Here is a 23,452-nt window from a genome sequence, read left to right on the forward strand (position 1 = left end):
CTGAATCCTAAAGTCCCACAAGATCTTGATAATAATAATTATTATTATTATTATTATTATTATTATTATTATTATTATTATTATTATTATTATTATTATTATTATTATTATTATTATTATTATCCTCCACCACACACACCGTTTGGCTATTGTCATAATTACTTAGTTCATTTTTTTGGTCTCTAATAGATGTGATTAAGTATATTTAGCACTATGTAATAGGTTTTCTGCCTGATTGCATTCCAGCTAATGCGGATTCCCTCTGAGGGTTTCCTGACAGCTGCTGTAAATCCCAGGTTGGCTCTACCCCGCTGGACACTTCTCCCATGCCTCTCTAACATTAAGGGGAATTAACTCTGTTAGACTAACCAGAAAATCTGGGATGAAATTTGATTACGGATAAATCTCAAATTAACTTTGAGACTTGGGGTTTTCTTTGAACCAGAAAGATCCAAACCGGGGGGGAGAGGGGAACACAAAACTAACCTCAGGATTTTTTTTATTTTTTTTTTGTCTCGTTTAACTTTGGAGTGAATTATTAGTTTAAGCGCTGGAGATTAAAAGGTCTGGTTTCAGAAATAGTTGGACACCGAACATATTCTGCTCCTATAGAATAGAATTCTTTATTGGCCAAGTGTGATTGGACACAGAAGGAATTTGTCTTTGGTGCATACGCTCTCAGTGTACATAAAAAGACAAGATACATTCGTCAAGAATCACAAGGTACAACAGAATAGAATAGAATAGAATAGAATAGAATAGAATAGAATAGAATAGAATAGAATAGAATAGAATAGAATAGAATAGAATAGAATAGAATAGAATTCTTTATTGGCCAAGTGTGATTGGACACACAAGGAATTTGTCTTGGTGCATATGCTCTCAGTGTACATAAAACTCCCTTCCTTCCTTCCTTCCTTCCTTCCTTCTGTTTTTCTTGGCATCTCCTTCCCTCCCTCCCTCTCTCCCTTCCTTCCTTCCTTCCTTCCTTCCTTCCTTCCTTCCTTCCTTCCTTCCTTCCTTCCTTCCTTCCTTCTCTTCTCTTCTCTTCTCTTCTCTTCTCTTCTCTTCTCTTCTCTTCTCTTCTCTTCTCTTCTCTTCTCTTCTTCCTGGCATCTCTCTCCCTCCCTCCCTCCCTCCCTTCTCTTCCTCCTGGCATCTCCCTCCCTTCCTCTCTTCCTCCCTCCCTCCCTCCCTCCCTTCTCTTCCTCCTGGCATCTCCTTCCCTCCCTCTCTTCCTCCCTCCCTCCCTCCCTCCTTTCCTTCCTTCCTTCCTTCCTTCCTTCCTTCCTTCCTTCCTTCCTTCTCTTCCTCCTGGCATCTCCCTCCCTCCCTCCCTCCCTTCCTTCTTTCATTCCTCCCTTCCTTCCCTCCCAGTTGATATTTAAAACCAAAGGAGCAGGAAGATTGAAATCCTATTGCCTTTCAATAGAACTAGGTTTCTTGTATACTCACACAGAGAGGCCAAAATGAATGAGGATATCTCTGTATCCCCAGTGCCAAATCCTCCAGTTTCTCGGTCCCGCCGTTTCTCCCCCTCCCCCACTACACTCTTTAAGGTTGGCAAAGATGCTGAAATCCCTGAGCCTGGAGTCCGAGAGCATCTTTGCGGGCGGGAAAATGTGTTTCCCCCCCACATTTGGTGGAAGGTCAAATTGATAAACAAAACCTAACCGTCTGGGTAATGACTTGATCAAACTAATTCATACGGACCTGGCTTGTACAGTGAATTACTTTTTCTTCTGGATCAGATGGTGCTTTTCACCTCTGTGCCCCAGGAATTATTGCTGATGGTTATCACCAAATGGTTACCAACCAGGCCTTCCAGCCTATTATTTTAGGGGGAAGATATTTCTTCTTCTTCTTCTTCTTCTTTGTTTATTTTGCATCGGTCTGGATCGTCTGAAATCCACTACCTAAGTGGTGAAAAGCTTGCTTTATCTCCCTTCTTTTCCTCCTGGCTTGGGAAGCCAGTTTTTTTTTAATTTTTATTTTATTTTTGAAACTTCACATCTCTATATATGCCCTTCCCTACCCTTTAATGAGAATTGCTGGCGTTTGATTTCCATTGAGATTTTTCCAGGAAGGCCTCGCTAGGGACAAGAGAGTGGTTTATAGCTTCTTTTTCATAGCATCTGCCCTGCCCTTGAGATCTTTCTCTCTCTCTCTCTCTCTCTTTTCTTTTTCTGCTTATAAACTGAACCCAAGTCAGGAAGATAAACTTATATTTTGTATAAGCCCAGCCCTGACAATAGGTATGAGGAAGATGTTTTATCTTCACACTCTGTGTGAGGGGAGGAGGCAAAAAGGAAGAAAAATGCTATCGTTTACACATCTTTCCTTCCCTCAAATTGAGAGCCTTACTGTCGCCCTGGGCTGTGATAGAGAAATGTTAAAAGAAGCTGCGTTTTCCTCAGAATGGAGTGAAAAATGATCAAAATAGGGGCTGGAGTTGGCCGTACCGAAGCAGCAGCAGCCACCATTGCCGGCGTTGACAATTTAAGGGCCATCTCAATATGAACACAGCCATTGTCGGCTCATCTCCGGTTATGATCGGCAATTATAGTTGCATAATTCCCCTCATCATCTCAGCTCAGAGTCTTTATTTTTCCACTTGGTGACATCCCCAAAGTGTCTGATGAAAATGTCATATATCATCCCTGGCGTTAAACAAACGCGTCAGGGCTGTGGGAGGAGAGGATCTGCCAGGCCTCAGCCAAGCTGATATTCATCACCGGGAGTTCCCTCCCCGACTTCCTATATTTATTTTTATTTTATTTTATTTTAACTCCCAGAGAGGTCGTGACACTCATAATTTCCTTTTTGATATTGTCCTCCCGCTGATATGACAAGGGGCTATAAAAACCCTATTGTGCGCAGGCAGTTAAGAGCCAGTTCTGTGGAGGTTGATTGCATGCAATAACGCTCCCACTACTGAGGGATTCGCTGGTAGTTGGCCGTTGCGGAGATAATTAGATTTGATGTCAACATTTCTTTATCACCTGCATCCTTTTGTGCATTTGCGTGTCAAGTTGTTATTTCTGGATTTATTAGCACCCTCAGAGCTACTATCTATCTGTCAGCTTGCAGGGATGTCTGTGTTGACAGTTGTAAAGTTAATTACTCCTACTAATGAGCAGAGGGCTTTTGGTGGACATGGTATTTTGGGCATTTAGAAGGGATAATTAGAATTCCTGCTTTCGCTACTACCATCCTCGTGGCTGTGTGAGAGGCTGCAGCTGGGAAAAAAAACACCATCAGCACCCTGGACAGCGCCATTCGGAAAGACGTTGCACTAAACATAGTGAGATTTCCAAGGATTTTTTTTTTAAAATAGAACCCTCATTTTCTAAATGTGTAAGCTAAAAAGCACAACTAATTTCAGCCTCCGTCCTGACAGTAATTTGGCCATTCTCTTAGCTGCTGTTATTCAGTGGGTCAAGATGATTTGTTGTGAACTCTCTGGCTTTTTTGTGCCCTGCCATCCAGCATGGGAAAAGATGGGCAAATATTTAATTTCCCTTCCTCTCCCTTTGCCCTTGAATTCTCCCCATCTATGGCAAGTCTTTTAGAAAGGGTCGCTGAAATTGCACATTCAGAACATAAAACTAGGTTTTTTTGCTCAAAAGAAAGTAAATTCTGCACTTGGGTTGAACTGACTCAGTTCAGGTCCAAGATACATTCATATTCACCTTTTTTTTTCTGTTTACCATACAAGGTATGAGGTCTGAAGCTAGAGAGACTAGAACTCACAGTCCCCTGGTTTCTCTGCTGGTACCTTAACCGTTATGCCAAATTGACTCTCAAGTATATATGACCATATAGGACAATACAGGAAGTCCTTGATTTATGACCACAAATGGGATTAGATTTTCCATTGGGAAGCAAGGCAGTTGTTGAACCAAGCCTGATTTTATGACATTTTTACCACAGTTGTTAAGCGAATCACAGAGAGAATAAGAAAGAGCGAAAGAGAAAAATGTGTAAGAGAGAGAGAGAATAAGAGGGAGAATAAGGGAGAGAGAGAATAAGAGAGAGAGAGAGAAGGTGTAAGAGAGAGAGAATAAGAGAGAAAGAATAAGAGAGAAAGAGAAAGAGTAAGAGAGAGAATAAAAGCAAAAATAAGAAAGAGAAAGTGTGTAAGAGAGGAAGAAAGAGTAAGAGAGGGGGAATAAGAGAGAGAGAAAGTGTGTAAGAAAGAGAAAGAAAGTGACAGAGACAGAGAGAGAAAAGAGGGGGAATTAGAGAAAGTAAGAAAGTGTGTAAGAGAAAGAAAGAGTAAGAGAGAAAAAGAGAGAAAAAGAGAGTAAGAGAAAAAGTGTACAGTATAAGAGAGAAAGAAATAGTAAGAGAGAGAGAATAAGAGAGAGTAAGAGAAAGTGTGTAAGAAAGAGAAAGAGTAAGAAGACAGACAGAGAGAGAATAAGAGAGTAAGAGTGTAAAAGAGAGAGAAAGCAAGAGAAAGGTGTAAGAGAGAAAGAGTGTACGAGAGAAAGAGAGTAAGGGAGAGAGAGAAATGAAGAAATAGAAGAGATTTTGCATTGTCCTCATCCTTAAAAAACGATAAAGAGAAGCGTTCCTTCTGCCTTTTCTTTGAAACATTGAGATTTATCGGGTTGAATGGACAGCCGGATCCCCTACCTGGGCTCCTACGAAGGCTTGTTGTAGTTATTGCTCTTGCTGCGATTCAGGCCGGCACTTCGGTGGTCCCCGGAGAAAATATCTCCGCGACTTAAATGGATCATTGGGAAGTCAGCAATATTCGTTTCTATTAGATCAGGAAAGAATGCACAGAACAGCATCTGGTCATTTTTTTTTTTTGGTTCTTACCCCCCTTCTCCATTTAGCGGCAATGACAGAATGTCATCATGGAATTACTTCTGGAGTCATTTTTCCCTCTTGGTCTTGCCCTGGTTCTGCAGAAGCGTCCCCGGAGGGCACTTCCAATGTATCCTTATATTAATTCTTCAAACTTTCGGACTTCATTGCTGACAATAGGCCCTGTTGGCTTTCTCCGGCGATTACATTAAATTTCCTATCAAACCTTCTCAGCTTTTGAGGTCAGGGGCTCGCGAAGAAGCTGGAGGTGGTTTGCCTTTCTGACCACACGGGGGTGAGTGGGGTGGCGCTAGGTGGCGGGTTTCTTTTTTCTTTTCTTTTTCTTTTTAATTGCTTCTGGAGTTTATTAGATGAAGGGTTTTTTTTTTCTCCCCACCCCACACCCCTCCTTTCGGGTTTTGTCTTTGAAATACAACCTGCTAGGCCACTTTGGAACTCCAAAAAATAAATTAAAAAATTAAAAAAAAAAACTATATGAAGCGGGAGTTTGTTGCTGTATTTTAGGGCTTCCTTTTGCAAAAAAAAATAAATAAATCCTGGCTCCCTCATTTGCTAGGCCAGTATGGAGAACAAGGGAGGGTTGAATAATTCTTTGGACTGGCAAGGAGATGCTCATTTTTGTCTTAATAACAAATATTAAAAAATCCTTCCTTCCTTCCTCCTTACCTCTATTTTCTCCTTCCTTCCTTCCTTCCTTCTCTGCTTTCCTCCCTCCCTCTACTCTTCTTCCTTTCTTTTCTTTCTTCCTTCCTTCCTTCCTCCCTCCCTCCTTTCTCTCTCTCTCCCTCCATCCCTCCCTCCCTTCCTTCTCTCTTTCCCTCCCTCCCTCCCTCTGTTCTTCTTCCTTTCTCTTCTTCCTTCTTTCCTTCCTCCCTCCCTCCCTCCTCCCTTCATCCCTCCCTCCCTCCTCCCTCCCTCCCTTCTCTCCTTCCCTCCCTCCCTCTTTTTCCTTTCTCTTCTTCCTAACTTCCTTCCTCCCTCCTCCCTTCATCCCTCCCTCCCTCCCTCCTTCCTTCCTCCCTCCCTCTCTTCTTCCTTTCTCTTCTACCTTCCTCCTTCCTTCCTTCCTCTATTTTCCTCCCTGCTTCCTTCTTCCCTTTCTTCTCTCCTTCCCTCCCTCCCTCCCTCTATTCTTCTTCCTTTCTCTTCTTCCTTCCTCCCACCCTCCATTTTCCTCCCACTCTCCCTCCTTCCTTCTCTCCCTCCCTCCTTCTTTTCTTCTTCCTTTCTCTTCTTCCTCCCTCCCTCCCTCCCTCCCTTAAAAACTAGAAATAGTCCTGATTTCAATTAAATTCGAGTTGTGGGTCAGGAAAAGCTGCAGAAAAAGGGGGAAGCAGCCAGACAGCCTCTGCTCTCCTTACCTCCCATTTACCGGGAAAGAAAATCATTTGTGACACACCGGGGACAGTTTTGTCACCTGACAGTAATGCTGTTATGCACCCACTTGACACAGCCGATGAATCCATAAAGACAGATAAGTAAGTGTGAAAGTAGCTGGGGATCAACCCGGGTGCTACCATTCACCTGGACGTGACAGGTAAGATAGTCGTGAAGGATTGAAAAGCCAGCTTTACACGAAGATCTGTCAGTCTGAAGCTGAAATACAGCACAGAGACATGAAGGCCGGGCCCTGGGGCCCCGGGCAATTGCACAGAAAGTCCAACTTCAGCAAATGGCTTCTTCTTTTCGATGGCTGTATATAAATATATTGATAGCATGCAGATGTATATCTCCAAACTTTATCCCTAGGATAAATCACCCAGGGCTTTAATGCCCCCATGCTGGGTTGATGGCTGCTTCCTGGGCTGATAGCCTTCCTCCCTGCACTCAGAAGGGATGAAATTAAAAGGAGTGGAAAGGAGTGGAAAAGGTGGAACCTCCGGTTATCCTCATCTGAAACGATAAAAGGCCAAATCTTCATCACTAAACCAGTTTAAGAGCCTTGCTATGCCAAACAGGTCCATTTAGTTATAACCCTTTTCCTCAAGGGGGATGGAGAAGGAATTTCATCAGGTCATCTACCAGAGGAGCATGTAGGATTTGTATAAATGCCCAAGGGAATAGATGACCAAAGGAGTACAGAACTACAGTGGCACAGTGGTTAGATGCTGTACTGCAGGCTATTTCTGCTGACTGCAATTTGGCAGTTCGATTCTCACCAGGTCAAGGTTGACTCAGCCTTCCATCCTTCTGAGGTTGGTAAAATGAAGACCCAAATTGTTGGGGGCAATTGGCTGACTCTGTAAAACCGCTTAGAGAGGGCTGAAAAGCACTGTAGATAAGTCTAAGTGCTATTGCTATCCCTCCCTTCTTTCCTTCCCAGTGTTAGAATGCAGTATTGCAGACTAACTCTGCCCATTGCCAGGAGTTCCATCCTGACCGGCTGAAGGTTGACTCAGCCTTCCATCCTTCCGAGGTGGGTAAAATGAGGACCCAGATTGTTGGGGGCAAGAAGCTGACTCTGTAAACCGCTTAGAGAGGGCTGTAAAAGCACTGTGAAGCAGTATATAGCCTGCAGTACCATATCTAACCACTATTGCTATTCCCATGTCATGTTTTAGTCATCTCTCTAGTGGGCTGCGGCCTGAAAAAAAGTGATATATGACCATTTTTCTCGCGACCATTGCAACATCCCCATAGTCATGTGATCAAAATTCAGTCGCTTGGCAATTGACTCACATTTATGACCGTTGCAGTATCCCGAGGTCATGTGATCACCTTTTGACAAACAAAGTCAATGGGGAAGTCAGATTCACTTAACAATCAAGTTCAACTGTGATTGTAAAAATGGGGCAAAACTCACTTAACGAATGACTCACTTAGCAACAGAAATGTTGAGCTCAATTATGGTCATAAATCAAGGACATAGTCTACGACCTAAGACCTATTTGCTGCTTCTCTGTAAAATGATTTCTCCCTCCCTTGAAAAAATAAATAATTTAAGAAAAAAGGATTAGGCCATTAAATACGCCGTATACCCTTTAATTGCATATATCCTGAAATTACACTGAAGATATGATCACATGCCAGGAGTGATGTGGCGGCCTAGAGGTGGAGCTCTAGCCTCACAATCAGGAGGCTGTGAGTTCGATCCTAGGTAGAGGCAGATATTTCTCTCTCTGGGCACAATGAGAATATATCTGCTGAACAAAACTCTGCATTGGTGACAGGAAGGGCATCCGGCTAGTAAACACTCTGCTAGCTCTGAAGCACCCACAACTTCTGGAGGCAAGCTGGTTAATTGCCCTCACTGTCAGGAAGTTTCTCCTCAATTCCAGGTTGCTTCTCTCCTTGATGAGTTTCCATCTATTGTTTCTTGTCCTGCCTTCCGGCGCTTTGGAAAATACACTGAAATTCAATCTTCTATTGGTGACTTCAAATTCTAGTGTTGTTAGAGAAGGAGACACTCTTGTTAACTTCTGCCAAGCTTTGCTGTAGCCGTCATTAAAATCCTCCCTGGTTTCTCACCGTATTTCTGTTCTGGATGGATTTTGATGCATTTTCTTTAGACCAATAGAGGTCCCCATCCCCATCTGCAAATCTAATGGAAACAGCATCCCCCACCCCCAGGAAAGGAAAACAACAGAGCGTTACAACTCCAGATGCCAATATCTAACTGATGAACTCAGAAAATACTTTCAAAGTTTCATCCCTCGTGGGATTTAGGAACGAGCTCAGAAATTTAGCTGATTCAATTCACGCTTCTTTTGTCATTTCATATCCTTAAAAAAAAGCATTTAGCAATAGGGATATTAAAGGTAAAGGTTCCCCTCACACATATGTGCTAGTCGTTCCTGACTCTAGGGGGCGGTGCTCATCTCCGTTTCAAAGCCAAAGAGCCAGCGCTGTCCAAAGACGTCTCCGTGGTCATGTGGCCGGCATGACTAAATGCCAAAGGCGCACGGAACGCTGTTACCTTCCCACCAAAGGTGGTCCCTATTTTTCTACTTGCATTTTTTACCTGCTTTCGAACTTCTAGGTTGGCAGAAGCTGGGACAAGTAATGGGGGCTCACTCCATTACGCAGCGCTAGGGATTCGAACCGCTGAACTGCCGACCTTTCTGATTGACAAGCTCTGTGTCTTAGCCACTGAGCCACCGCATCCCATTAATAGGAGATTAATATAGGTATATTAGGGAGGGGGAAATATCAGTTATCTTTTAAATGGTTTTGCGAAATTATACACCTGAAGCTCAAATCAAACAAAGCTTCTGTATTCAACCAAAGGATTCCTCTGAGTTCCAGGTGCTTTAGATCAGTGGTACATGAACTGGATCTCTTTGAATTAATTTCTAATGCTGCCTCCACCTCCCAATAATTAGCTGATGCCAACAGCAAGAACAGCCATTCCATAAAAAGATCTTTCCCAAGAGTTTTCGGGTGTTTATTTCTAGCTTGGATGAATCTATACTGTGCCTTCAAGAATAATTTGCATTCAGAACTTGATTGCCCTATTAGGATTCCAGATTTTCAAACACTTTGAAGACGTTCTTGGCCAAATTATTACTTTCAAATATTTTGAAGACATTCTTGGTTGAATTATTACTTCTTTTTTTAAAAAATGAAGAGAATGTGTTTGCATTCTTAGTAGAGATTTAGTAGCATATTTTAGAGGAGCAAATACATACAAATTTTAATGCAATTTTCTGGCTTTTAAAAATGAAAATTTGTTGCATGGCAGAAACAGGATAGAATTGATTGACGATTGATTGATTAATTGACGAAACACATGTGAAGATCAAACGGAAGGGACCTGCCTGTCTTTAATATAGTAGATAGTGAGTTTCAGTTAGGATTAATATGATTTTTCCTTTGTTTTTTTCCAGAAATGGAGAAGGCACACTATTGTCTTGTAACTACTGTATTTTTCGGAGTATAAGACGCACTCCCCCCCCCAAAGTGGGTAGAAATGTCTTAAAGACTGAATGTTGCCAAAGCCCCGCCCACCCACTGGTCCCCACCTGCTGGCCATTTTCGGCCACTGCATGCTCCATTTTAGACCTTTCCAGGCTGCCAGGATCACCAGAGCACATCGCCGCCGATTGCTGCTGCCTGAAACCAGCCGAAAACGCGATGCGCAGAGGCCAAAAACGTGATGTGCGGAAGGGGCGATTGGCAGTGATGTGCTGTGGCAATCCTGGAAGCCTGAAACGGGTTTAAAACAGAGCATGCAGGAGCCGAAAACGGGATGCACGAAGGCCGAAAACGCAACGCGCAGAGGCGGCGATGGACTGTGGCGATCCCTGCAGCCTGGAACAGCTGATTGGCGGTATTCCGGGAGACCGATCCAACCGCCAATCAGCTGCTCGTGCTGAATCAGGCTGCAATAACGTGTTAAAGCTGACCAGGCTGTTTGCTGTTTGCTGCAAGGATGCTAGCCAGAGGAATACCAATGGATGCCGATAGGCAGAGGCAGAATTTTTTTTCTTGTTTTCCTCCCCAAAAACTAATGTGCGTCTTATACTCCGAAGCGTCTTATTTATTTATTTATCTATCTATTTATTTATTTATTTATTTAATATAATTTGTATGCCGCCCTATCTCCGTAGGACTCAGGGCGGCTCACAACAAATAAAAACAAACCCAATAAAACGTAAAATACATAAATATGCATACATAAAATACATAAATGTATAAATATATAATTTAAACGGATATTAAAACCTTATTAAAGTCTTATACTCCAAAAAATACGGTAAATGCCAGTGACATATAAAACCAAAATGCATTTTGTCTGCTACAGTCTGCTGAGACTGACTTTGTTCACGTCTCAAGTATCTAGTCTTGCTAAGGGTCTGCTTTCATATACCTTGCTTTCTTTTGAAAAAAATAATAATAATAATCCCAGCTGACCAAGTCTTCTGGAGAAGCTTACATCATCCTCTTTGATATGTTGCTCAGTCTTAATAAAGACATTATTCAAATGTAGATGAAAACCAGTTGCTAACACAGCTGTACATTCCATGTGGTTGATGAGTAGGGATTTGTACCCAGTGAACTCACGTCTCTCTTTCCAGTTTGACGATTCTGGGAAGTTTCTTTTCATAGGAAAAATTGCTTTTGCCCCATAATTGTTTGAGGCTGAATTGGGGATGGGCTGGGGGCTGAATACAATGCCCCCAGCTGACTTCTTCTGCAAAAACACCTTGGAAAACCCCTCCACCCAGTCTTTTTCTATTTGGGAACCTGCAGATAAAGGTAGTCCTTGACTTACAACCATTCGTTTAGTGACCATAGTGAAAAATAGGAATAGTGTGTGAAGGTCAGAACCTCTCAGGTGCGAGGAATCAAGACCATACACTAAGTTGCAGTTCAAAATATTTATTCCTGGAGCCAGTGGTGAAATCCAAATTTTTTTTACTACCAGTTCTGTGGGCGTGGCTTGGTGGGCGTGGCAGGGGAAGGATACTGCAAAATCTCCATTCCCTCCCCACTCCAGGGGAAGGATATTGCAAAATCTCCATTCCCACCCCACTCTGGGGCCAGCCAGAGGTGGTATTTGCCGGTTCTCCGAACTGCTCAAAATTTTTGCTACCAGTTCTCCAGAACCTGTCAGAACCTGCTGGATTTCACCCCTGGCTGGAGGCCATACACAAGATTCTACTCTATTAAAGTTCAGTACTAAATCGGCACCAGGTAAAGGCCAACGGAATTGAAGAGGGGTTGGATTTAGACAGTTTGTGGTGACGTAACGATTCCAGGCTGATGACTCATTTAACTCCACCTCCCGGCTCTGGCTACTCCAGTACAGAATCATATTTTATCCTTTCTCCTTTCTCCTTAAGTGTTAGAGGCCAGCAGCATCACATCTCCAGACTGGAAAAGCTAGAGAAATACTTTTTTTTTCTATCAAGTCCTGAGGTTGCTTGGACGTTTTCTGTTTGAGAAGGTGACCCTTTCTGAAGTGGAGATTTTTTTTTTCTCCCAAACTTCCACTTTGGGTGTTTTTTTTTCCCCCCACTAATTTGTTTCAAGTGCATTGAGTTTTATTGGCTTACCTCCTAATTCTTTGGATGAAAGCAGAAGCAAAGCCCAGCCAACCTGAACAGGTTGAATGCCACATCTGCGAAGTCGCACTTTTATTTATGGCTCCGAGAAAACGGAGCTCGAACGAAGCTGGCGATTGCCATAGGAGCAGATAAGCGCCCATTATGAATTATCCTTAATTATAGCGATTTCCTAAACTAATAAACCTGCTAAATCTTTTATTGCAAAGGTTAGTTTACGCTGCGCATATAAAACCCGTATGTGCTACGCATCAGCCACCAGCTGTCTGATGGTGTCTTCCTATGGTCCTGAGCCTTCCCATAAATTTTATGTCGGTTATATTAAGACTCGGTGCGTATCACAATCCACAGATGCTGGTAGACATAAAAATTGCTCTCCGGTGAGCCTGAATATCCCTAAAAGCTACTTGAGGCTAATGTTCCGTGTAGTATTTATACGTGCAAGCAGCAGATTGAAGAGTTATTTACAGATGAATATTTCAGTTGAACTTAGCTGGAAGTGTCTACTGATTCTCTTGTTTATTTGTATGCTAAATAATTCACCCCCAGCTCCTTATTTACTTTCAAGTGTACTTTCCGTGAAATGCAAACAAGGGTGTTAACTTCAGGTGTTTGAGAAGCTAAGCAGCTCCTTCACTTTTGTTTCAAGGAAGGTCAGGGGATCCAGAATCAAATCCCACAGGCAATGCCTCGCTTGCATTTTTTATTCTGATTTATTCAAGTTCGGCAGCCTTTCCCTCTGCACCATGACACGTTCCTATTTGCAGTCTCCGCCGATCATTTCCATGGCCCTGTCAATCAAGCAGGGAGGGTGAGTCATATCCAAAAGTTTGGGCCGGAGTACGTTTTGAAAAACAACAAATATGGTAATTGCAAAGATATCTCAAGCTGCGGGGACAAAACCTAATAAATACTTTTTCTTGAGGGGGGAGTAACATTCGGTAAAGAAGATAACAAACCAACAAGCTACAGGGTGTTAACAGAGAGTCGAGTGCAAAAATGGAACCCTGGAAAGGAATGAGTGGCACGTTCCAGAGATGGAGAAGGATGAAGGAAGGAAGGAAGGAAGGAAGGAAGGAAGGAAGGAAGGAAGGAAGGAAGGAAGGAAGGACAGATCGATGGATGGATGCACAGATCGATGGATGGATGGAAAGAAGGAGAGATGGGAGGAAGGGAGGAAGGACAGATGGATGGATGGATGGATGAAAGGAAGGAAGGAAGGAAGGAAGGAAGGAAGGAAGGAAGGAAGGAAGGAAGGAAGGAAGGATTCCTGAACAGGAGCACCTCAAATATTTAGTCCCAGTGATTCAAAAATGGGAAACTAAGAACTTTGACATTAAAATGTGACTTGAACAAATTTATCTCCATATTTATTGTAAACTAAACATGCCTAGAGGAGAGATACAATCCATCTTGCCAAATGCAGCTTGTTCCTAAATTTTGAAAAGAAAAATAATGGCAGTTGAACAAGGCAGTTGAACAAGGACGTTTTCCTTTTGGTACCACATTATTTATAACCCTTTGCACTTTTCTTGAAATTCAATCAGGATTTTGAAAAAAAAAATGTGACTATTTTTCAACCACTCTTTCAAGAAGGGTGTGGTCTGCCTCCCTTAAGTTGTTGAGCTTTTATTGATTGATCGATTTTAATGCCATTGATTTTCATCATTATTATTGCTCACCGTCCGAATTGTTCTATTGATACATACGCAGATTCCTACTGTACAAAATCTGTTAGATCGCTTTGTTACAGCTATTGATGTATGTCTAATGGTGGCTTCTCTGCCCTCGGCCGATCTCAACCAACTATTCAGATGTTGCCCATCTCTCTTCCTATCGATTGTGTGGTATATTCATTATGCACTTGGCAGCTCATGTCCTGGATCTGTGAAGCTGGCCTTTAGCTGGGGGTCAGAACTCACAAGAACATCATCCTCCAGCTGGGGCAAGATCCCACTTCTGGCATTACCCCCCTCTCTATTTTTAGGAGGAAAACACAGGTATCAGTTCTATGTTAGAACTGCAGGACCTTGGATAGCTCATTTGCTCCACCAAAGAACTGAAGCAAATTATTTGAGTTTTAAAAACTTAAGCAGGATGGTTTATGCCCTCATATTAAAAAAAAAAAAGCAGATTCTATCCAACTCCACTATTCACTCCATTTTATGACTTATTTGTTGCTGATATTGCTCCACAAAATCAGCTTCCTGGAAGAAAATCATTTGTGGACATCATATCTGAAATTCCTAATTCAAAGGTTGGGGCCTTGGAAAGTTTTGAGCTCAGGTATAATTTGACTCCTGGCATTCCCAATTCATTTAGTCTCTCTCCATCCCTGTTAGTAATCTGCTTCCTGCTCCTGATTAGTTATGTGTACTAAAGATCATGTAAACGCTTCAAAGGGGATGTGGTGGCTCAGTGGCTAAGACGCAGAGCTTGTCAATCAGAAAGGTCAGCAGTTCAGTGGTTCAAATCCCTAGCGCTGCATAATGGGGTGAGCTCCCGTGACTTGTCCCAGCTTCTGCCAACCTAGCAGTTCGAAAGCATGTAAAAAATGCAAGTAGAAAAATAGGGACCACCTTTGGTGGGAAGGAAACAGCGTTCCATGCACCTTTGGCATTGAGTCATGCCGGCCACATGACCACGGAGATGTCTTCGGACAGCGCTGGCTCTTCGGCTTTGAAACGGAGATGAGCACCACCCCCTAGAGTCGGGAACGACTAGCACATATGTGTGAGGGGAACCTTTACCTTTAAACATTTCAAAGTGTACGAATACAGTGAATTTAGCTAATAACAGAAGCCTAGTGTCTTTTTTGGGGGGAGGCGGAAGTAACTAACCCTGTTAAGCCAACAAGCATAATACCCCAGTGAATTCACCGAGCCATCACTTCTCTGAACTGTCTAAAGCATGCCTAACGGTTATATGCCGGCAACCAGGATGTAAACTTTGGACTGAAGAAATGAGAAACGAGAGGAGAGAGCTCATAAAGAGAGAGAGAGAGAGAGAGAGTTTACAAGACAGCCCATCTGCTGGAGCCTACCTGTCACCTCTAGTTATGAGCAAGTCGAATGCTGGCTTTATGACAATCATACAGGCCAGTTTAATACCAACGCAAGCTCAACCGTTTTCGTCTAGGTCTGACACCATGTGTCAAAAACATCCATTTCAAGGAATCTTGCGGACAGAAGAGCGAGGCTGAGCAGAGTGTAAATCTTAACAAGAAGTAAAAGGAAGGGAAACTCGGAAACATCTTCTAGCTTGGAAGCTAAGTGGGCTTCCCCACTGAATAGGCCAGAACAAAAGAGGAAGAAGGGGGAAAAAAAGGAGAGAGAGAGAGAGAGAGAGAGAGAGAGAGGGAGGGAGGGAGGGAGGGAGAATGCAACTGTCAAGTGTATTGCGGAAACATTGTCAAGAAACAAACTCCGTGCGTCTTACACAGTGATGAGGAAAACATAGAATAATTCAGAAGACCTCGATTCCCTGCAATTTTTAATCTTCCACTTCTGACAAGGGGGTTGTAGTCTTCGGGGCAGGGGTGACACGAATCAGATTCTCATTAGGGGAGCCATTCATATTTGTTCTGTGGGTTACATCCATTCCTCAGAGTCTCTTAAGCTATATAGCTGAGTGTGAAGGAGCAAATGAAAGAAAAGCAAGCAAGCTAATGAGAACATAAAAGGCACAAATTCACAGTGTGTGTATTAGCATGCAAAATTTCTTCACTTCTAGTGTTCTCATCTTCTAATTTACACTGTTGAGTTTCTTCTTCTGATATCTTAAATACTGTACTAATTTCCCAGACAACTTAGTAAATGCTATTATCCCTAATCGTTCCTGGGAACGACTAGCACATATGTCGGGCGGTGAGATGAGGTCGGTGCTCATCTCCGTTTCAAAGCTGAAGAGCCAGTGCTGTCCGAAGACGTCTCCGTGGTCATGTGGTCGGCATGACTAAACGCCAAAGGCACACGGAATGCCATTACCTTCCCACCAAAGGTGGTCCCTATTTTTCTACTTGCATTTTTCACGTGTTGGCAGAAGCTGGGACAAGTAACAGGAACTCACCCCGTTACGTGGCACTAGGGATTTGATCCGCTGAACTGCCGATCTTTCAATTGACAAGCTCAGCATCTTAGCCACTGAGCCACTGTGTCCCTTAAATTCCTTACAGTGCTGTTAAAGAACCTTGGAAATTATCTGAGGAGGAGTGCGATGGCTCATAAGATTAGAATGCTGGGCCGATGATCGGCAGACTTGCGTTCGAGACCTGGTTGCTACTGCAGGACGGTGTGAGCTCCCGTCACATGCTCCAGCTCTTGCCGACTCAGCAGTTCAGAAACGAGCAACAGCGAGTAAATAGTAATATACATCTAAGGATTCTTGTATCAGGGACTCTGCTTTTAGTAGCTGTATGATGGAATTGGAAATCTGAATTTGAACTTCATAATTAGGTGTGAAGGGAGGTATGCATTACTTCTTATTTCAGTAGCGATTTGTTGGAGTCCAAAACCCACTTTAGTATTTGAACAGATTCCCATATTGCAAGTCCTTTTGAAGTTCGTCGGAAAGCTTTTCTAAAATCAGAATTCATCTGGGTTGCCTAGGGCAATCGTGTGGTCCTTACAAGTTTCGCCAGCATGTTATTGTCGCGATAAACTTAACTTGCCCATTTTTTTTCTACGAAAATATACAAGAACGGTGTGTTCCTGTAATGGGCCATTTTGGACATTGATTTTTGAAGGTTCATTAGATAAATGCTGACATCATAGATTGATGACTCTTTAAAACAGTGTCTTAGTGCATAACCATGGGGAGAATCAAAAATATCGACTTAACGTTTGCTTCGAAGACTCGCTGGAGGCTTCCTTGGCATTAATGGGATCCATCAATTTAGGTGTTCCTTAATTATTCTAAATCTGCATCTCCACGCCAAATAAAGCTTGTTCAGCTAATTTGATCTGGTACTCAGGTGTTTGAGAAATCTGCCCAAGGAAACAGCAAACACAAGATGCACACGGGGTCCTCCTCCTCTTTCTCCCTACCGTGATATCTTTCAACGTAATTTTGGAATGCCACCAGAGAACTGATGCCTTTCTCTATCTGGTGGCAACTCTTAATTAGCCAGATAACTGAAGCCATCGCCCAAACTATTGGATACTTCAGTGGGCAAAATAAGAGTTGATGGGGGTTTTTTTTGTTTGTGTTTAACCCCTCACCCTGCTACCATCAATAGATTGAAAACGTCATTTGTATTTGCAAGTGTTTCTTTAATTAAGACCTTTTAAAAATCTTTGCTATTGATTCATTCCATTATCTTATTGATTAACTGCACTGGATCATGTGCTTGGTCTTTAGTAGAGAGAAACAAATGCTGTTTGCTCTTATGGTTAGCAGTTGTGAACTGTAAGTAATTCTAAGGGTCTATGCCTGGCCCAAACCTGTGATTTTAAAGAAGGGTTGGCTACTGTTGACTGCATAGCACTAAAGAAGCCATAATCTAGTTCTGATGACCGAGTAAAAATGTTCCTTTCCCCTTCATTTTATTCATAGAAGCCTGTGTATGAGAGAGAGAGAGAGGAGAGAGAAAGAGGGAGAGAGAAGAGAAAGAGAGCAGGGGAGGGAGAGAGAGGGAGAGAGAGAAAGGAAAGAGAGAGAGAAGGGAGAGAGGAGGGAGGGAGAGAGAAAAGAAAGAGGGGGAAGAAAGATAGAGAGGAGAGGAGAGAGAAAGAAAGGAGAGAGAAAGGCAAGAGAGAAAGGAATGAGAGAGAAAGAAAAAGGAGAGAGGAGGGAGAGAAGAGAAAGAGGGGGAAGAGAGATAGAGAGGAGAGGAGAGAGAAAGGAAAGAGAGAAAAAAAGGAGAGAGAAAGGCAAGGGAGAAAGGGATGAGAGAGAGGGAAAGAGAAAGGAGAGGGGAGGGAGGGAAAGAAGAGAAAGAGGGGGAAGAGAGATAGAGAAGAAAGAGAGAAAGGAGAGAGAGAAAGAAAATTGAGAGAAAGGAATGAGGGAGAAAGAGAAAGAGAAAGAAAGAAAAAAGGAGAGAGAGAAGAGGGAGAGGGAGAGAGAATTCATGGTAGGCTTGTCAGTTGCACCAAATATGTGACTCTGATAAATCCAAATAGCTCTAAAATTGAATCTCTTCCTTCAAGTCGAAATAGAAAGAAGTTTTAGATTAGAAAACATGGGCAACTCTGGGAATTGAATCGCGACCATTGTTCTTTGGTTATGTCCCTTGTCTCTTGTTCTACTCAACTTTTTTTTTTTATAAAGATATTCTTTGAGAACACCGATGGAAACATAAAGTAGGTGTTTCTGTAAATGTGTGCCCCAATGTCTCATAACTCCATTAAAGCTTTGTTCAATTCTTCTGGAAACCCACAAATTCCATTTCCATCTTCCCTGCTAATTTTATTGAAGCAAAAGCAATTGATCTAGCCAGCTAAGGGCGATATGCGAGCCTTCTTTCCTAGAGCAACTAAGGATTTAGTTTAATTGTTTACTTTGAAGCATTGACGCACAGATACACCGATATTTAGGAGAGAAGATTGACAGTCAGTCTTGCCTAACTTAACCTTCCCCAGATACTACCAGCACTTTATTACAATTATTAAAAAAAAAAAAAAAAAGCAGAGACACCCCAGTAAACCCGAATTTTATATTGTTTTGATGACTGAGATTTGCCCACAGATCAACAAAGCAATTAAAATCTTAAATAACGTTGCCTGAATTGTCAGACAAAGGATGAGGGTCCCAGTGGGAAAGAGTTATTTGTTTTTATTTATTTTTTTAAGTAGATCTTTCTTTCTGGAGTCTCTCCTTATGAGCAAATTATTTCACTAATTGGGATAGTATTTATTTTTTCAGGCTTAATAATCGATGACATAGTAATAGGTCAGGGAATTAAAAGAAAAATATTGCTAAAATGCCTCCTTCTTTGTTCTTCTTCTTCTTCTTCTTCTTCTTCTTCTTCTTCTTCTTCTTCTTCTTCTTCTTCTTCTTCTTCTTCTTCTTCTTCTTCTTCTTCTCCTTCTCCTTCTCCTTCTCCTTCTTCTCCTCCTCCTCCTCCTCCTCCTCCTCCTCCTCCTCCTCCTCCTCATTGTTAGATTTTTAATCCATGACCTTGCCATGACAATGATATAAACTAGGGTCAATGCAAGGATCAGTTAGGCATAGGCTAAAAAACCAGGAGACTGTGAATTCTAGCCTCAGGTGCACAGATAGCTGGGTGATGTTGGGCCAGTCACTCTCTCTAAATCTTAATAAGTAGGCAATGGTAAACCACTTCTGAAAAGTCTCGCCAAGAAAGCCACAGGAATTTATCCAAGCAGTCTACAGGAGTCAAGATTAATTCAAGTAGGAGAGCCAATGTCATGTAGTTGTTAAGGGAATTAACTTGTGTGTGTGTGAGAGAGAGATGGGGGGAGAGGGAGACAGAGAGAGGGAGACAGAGAGAGAGAGAATATTCTAGTCCTGTCCTGGAAAAAATAACCAGCTGGGTGATCTGGGACCAATCTCTCTCTATTAGCCCTAGGAAGAAGGCAAACCAGTTCCAAAAACATTGCAAGAAATCTGAATAAACTTCTCCAGGTAGTCGTCAAAAGTCAAGATGCAGCTACAGATTTAAAATACCTGCATATGCATCAATATATTTATATCAGTATTAAAAGTTTTTGTTCGTTGTTCGGGAAATGCCAGTCCCATTCCATATCCCCTGCTAATTATACTGAAGCAAAAATAATTGATCTGATGAATCTAAATGGGACATATCTTTTTTTTTTCCTAGAGCAATTAAAAATTTAGTTTAATTGTTATACTTGAAACATAATCACAGCTATGCAAAGTCATTGAATTGCATTAAGTAGGTTGAATATTAATATGGAGCGTTAATTCAATTGAATTTCATTTTTATCTCGGTTCTGCCTGCTAATTTCTAGAGTGCTGTCGTCAACATATCACCCTGTTAAGCTTGAACATTGTTTGAAAGTTCTCACTGGATGACCAGGTTGCTTCTCGCCTTGATTAGTTTCCATCCATTGCTTCTTGTCCTGCCTTCTGGTGCTTTGGAAAATAAATTGACCCCCCCTCTTCTTTGTGGCAGCCCCTCAAATACTGAAATGCTGCTATCATGTCCCCCCCCACCCCAGTCCTTCTTTTCTCTAGACTAGCCATACCCAGTTCCTGCAACCATTCTTCATATGTTTTAGTCTCCAGGCCTTTCCCCTTCTGTGCCTGAGGAGGGCCTACATGCTGGATTTCCCTTCTATTTGACCACCACCTTGTCCAAGTAGACCAGACAGGAAACATGACCAGATGAGTTAATTCTACATTAAGCTACAACTGCATTAATTAAATCTTCCAAGTCTGACAATGCAAATCACCCACCGTCTTCTTTACAGCTGGAGAAACTAGGGAGGTTCCCTTCTGAGCCTTTCTCTGCCCTTATGCAGCTGAGGGCTATGCTAACTCTTATCTGACTGTTCCCTAGTCAGCATCTCTTCCCCTGGTCTCCCAAGGTCCTTCTCACATGCCATTAGACTTAACCACTATACTGCCAGTTCTTTAGCTGGTATTAGCCTTCATGTTCATCAAATTCTTCCCAAGAACCTCATAATCTATCAGCATAGTATACATCAGGGGTGGTATTCACTTACCTTCACTACCGGTTCGCAAATGTGAGCGCATGCAGTCAAAAACGAGATGTGATGACATCCCGGCAGGTGGGTGGTATATGTGCAGATCCAAGCAATGTGGCCTTTTTGTAATTGACAGATGGAAATATTGTCAATTCCCGTTGAGTCTCTTGCTTGCCAAGAATCCAGTCGTTTGAATCCCTCAAGTCCATTTTACCATCTTTAACCTGTTTTTGATCGTACATAGGATGTTGACGCATCTGAGTGAGCGTTTTCCATATTTGTCATCCCAGCCTTGGCTTGCCGTTTTCTCCAACTAAGCGCTTAAAAACAAAAAATCCTAATCAACCCATGTTTCCCGTGTCTTACATTTGCTTTGAGCGATGTTTCCTCACTGAACAGGTTGCACCTCTCCTTCTTTCCACGGAGAAACGCCAGTAAAGAGCAACTCCACGCAACATGGTCAAATCCAACACGTTGCATCTCTGCTTAGAACAGAGGTCTTCAAACTTGGCAGCTTTAAGACTTGTGGACTTCAATTCCCAGAATTCTCCATGAGAATTCTGGGAATTGAAGCTATGCTGGCTGGAGAATTCTGGGAGTTGAAGTCCACAAGTCTTAATTCTGGGAGTTGAAGTCCACAAGTCTTAAAGCTGCCAAGTTTGAAGACCTCTGGCTTAGAATGTAAACCTTCTTACTCTTCTTCTTTGGTCTCTCTAATGGATACTGAAATCTTTTTTTTTTCAAACCTAGACGTTGATCTGATCATCCAGCCAGGCTCCCTGATGTTTTAAAGGACTTCCTTCCATCTGTCTTTCAAGAGTTAACCTCAGTGGGAACGAGACCAACCCGAGTTGCTTTTTAGAGCATTAAATCCAGCAAGTTGGAATTATGTCATCCAATGCCATTCGGGGGGAGTGGGGAGGCACCAGGTGTATATCACGGAGTGGAAGAGTTACTTTTCAGATAACTCAAATCTCGGTGAATCAAGCTGCTACACAAAGAACCCATTTGTATCCCACTGGGTCTCGTGCTGTTGAGTGCGTCATTAAGATTTACACGAGTCCAGTAGATGTCGAGAGGACAGGATGGCTGTCTCAAGCTGGCTAGAAGATGACCCGAAACCCTGAGACTTAATGCTTCAGTGAAGGGTAATGAAGACTGCAAGAAAACAACCAAGCTCAGAGAGCACCAAGGACCCCTCGTTTCAACCCTGAGCTACAAATATTCTCCTCTATCCATGCTTCAACGAGTCTAGTTGTAGCTCTTGAGTCCTGTCTCTTTTTCTGCCTCTCTTTTTTATCCCCTTCCTTCTCCGTAGGTCAGAACTTCCTCTGAAGGGGTACATTTGATTCAGGCACTCGGTTGGAAATTAGTTAGGTGGAAGAACTAAGGCAGAAAAGGCCAGGTGTCTCGCGGGTCTCTCTGGAAGAAGACCGTTAGAAGGTAATGGATCAGCAGACGTCCCCAAATGTTTGGTGCTTCCATGCACTTCTGATGGGGAGCCCCCAATGCTTTTAGACAGGAGTATCATCAATGGTATTGATCTGTTAAATCTGATCATCCAGCCAGGCTCCCTGATGTTTTAAATGGCTTCCTTCCGTGTGGAACTAAATGTTGCAGAAGAAAAGTCTGGAGCTGAGAATCAAATCTCAGCAGGCCACTCAAAGCCCTTGGATGGCTCCAGGCGTGTCTAATCCAATCTGTCATCGTTCATTCATTCACTCACTCACTCATAGACACACATACACACACACAATATAGAGATCCAGGTAGATGTGTATAATACACAGACTTTCGCACACATAAACACAAGTACAGCTATGCATGGGCGTAATACATATTTTTCTCATCTGATTTTAATGTATGAGTTGGTTGGTATTCATCGGATAGGTGACCGTACGTCGCATTCCCACCGTCGCCGATCAAAATTCAGACACTTAGCAACCTGCAAGTATTTAGGACGGTTGCAGGATCCTGGGGTCCATGTGACTCTCAGCCAGCTTCTAGCAAGGGGGAAGGTGGATTCATTTAACAACAATGTGATTTACTTAACAACTGCATTTAACAACTGTGGCAAAAAAAAAAGGACATTAAATCCAGCATGACTCACTTAACGTAGCAATGGAAATGTTGGGCCAAGTTGTAGCCGTAAGAATCACCATCACTTGAAGTGTTAATACCACTTTATAATGCCTTAATAAGACTGCCCATGGAATACTGCATCAAGTTTTGATTGCCACGATATTAAAAAAAAAGATGTTGAGACTCTAGAAAGAGTGCAGAGAAGAGCAACCAGGATGATTAGGGGACTGGAGGCTAAAACATACAAAGTGTGGTTGCAGGAATTGTGTATGTTTAGTTTAATGAAAAGAAGGATTAAGGCAGGGGTCTTTCATCCCTCTGCTGTGGCTCCCTGTTGCCGGTCGGCACCATGATTTTGAGAGGAGCTTCCAGTTGTGGGGGAGCATGGAGCGGCAAGAGGAAACTCTATGGCAAGGGGCGGATTTTCCGGTTGGCTCCACAATTGATAGGGCTTTTGGTTAGAACAGGTAGAGGAAAAAAGACCCCGCGGTAAGGAGGAGAATCTATGGTAGGGGAACTGGACTTCCAGTCGGCTCCAGAATTGAACGGGGTGCTTCCGGTTAGGACCTTTGTGGCTCTTTGAGTGTTTAAGGTAGTCGACCCCTGGACTAAGGGGTGACATAATACCAGTGTTCCAATATCTCAGGAGCTGCCACAAAGAAGAGGGAGTCAACCTATTCTCCAAAGCACCTGAAGGCAAGACAGGAAGCAATGGATGGAAACTAATCAAGGAGAGAAGCAACCTAGAACTAAGAAGAAACTTCCTGACAGTTAGAACAATTAATCCGTGGAACAACTTGCCTCCAGAAGTTGTGGGTGCTCCATCACTGGAGGTTTTTAAGAAGAGCCTGGAAATGGTATAGGGCAGGGGTCCCCCAACTCCCAGTCCGT

At 42.7% G+C, this 23,452-nt stretch overlaps 1 protein-coding gene across 1 annotated transcript in view; it reads left to right on the forward strand.

Annotated features, from left to right (window-relative positions):
• Positions 1 to 23,452, forward strand: part of FTO (FTO alpha-ketoglutarate dependent dioxygenase) — a 176,681-nt gene that overhangs the window by 141,529 nt on the left and 11,700 nt on the right. The gene's annotated exons all lie outside the window — the stretch shown is intronic.

The sequence above is a fragment of the Pituophis catenifer genome, unplaced genomic scaffold, assembly GCF_029215685.1.
Source record: "Pituophis catenifer annectens isolate HBS135680 unplaced genomic scaffold, rPitCat1.0.hap2 SCAF_13, whole genome shotgun sequence".
NCBI classification, from domain to species: domain Eukaryota; kingdom Metazoa; phylum Chordata; class Lepidosauria; order Squamata; family Colubridae; genus Pituophis; species Pituophis catenifer.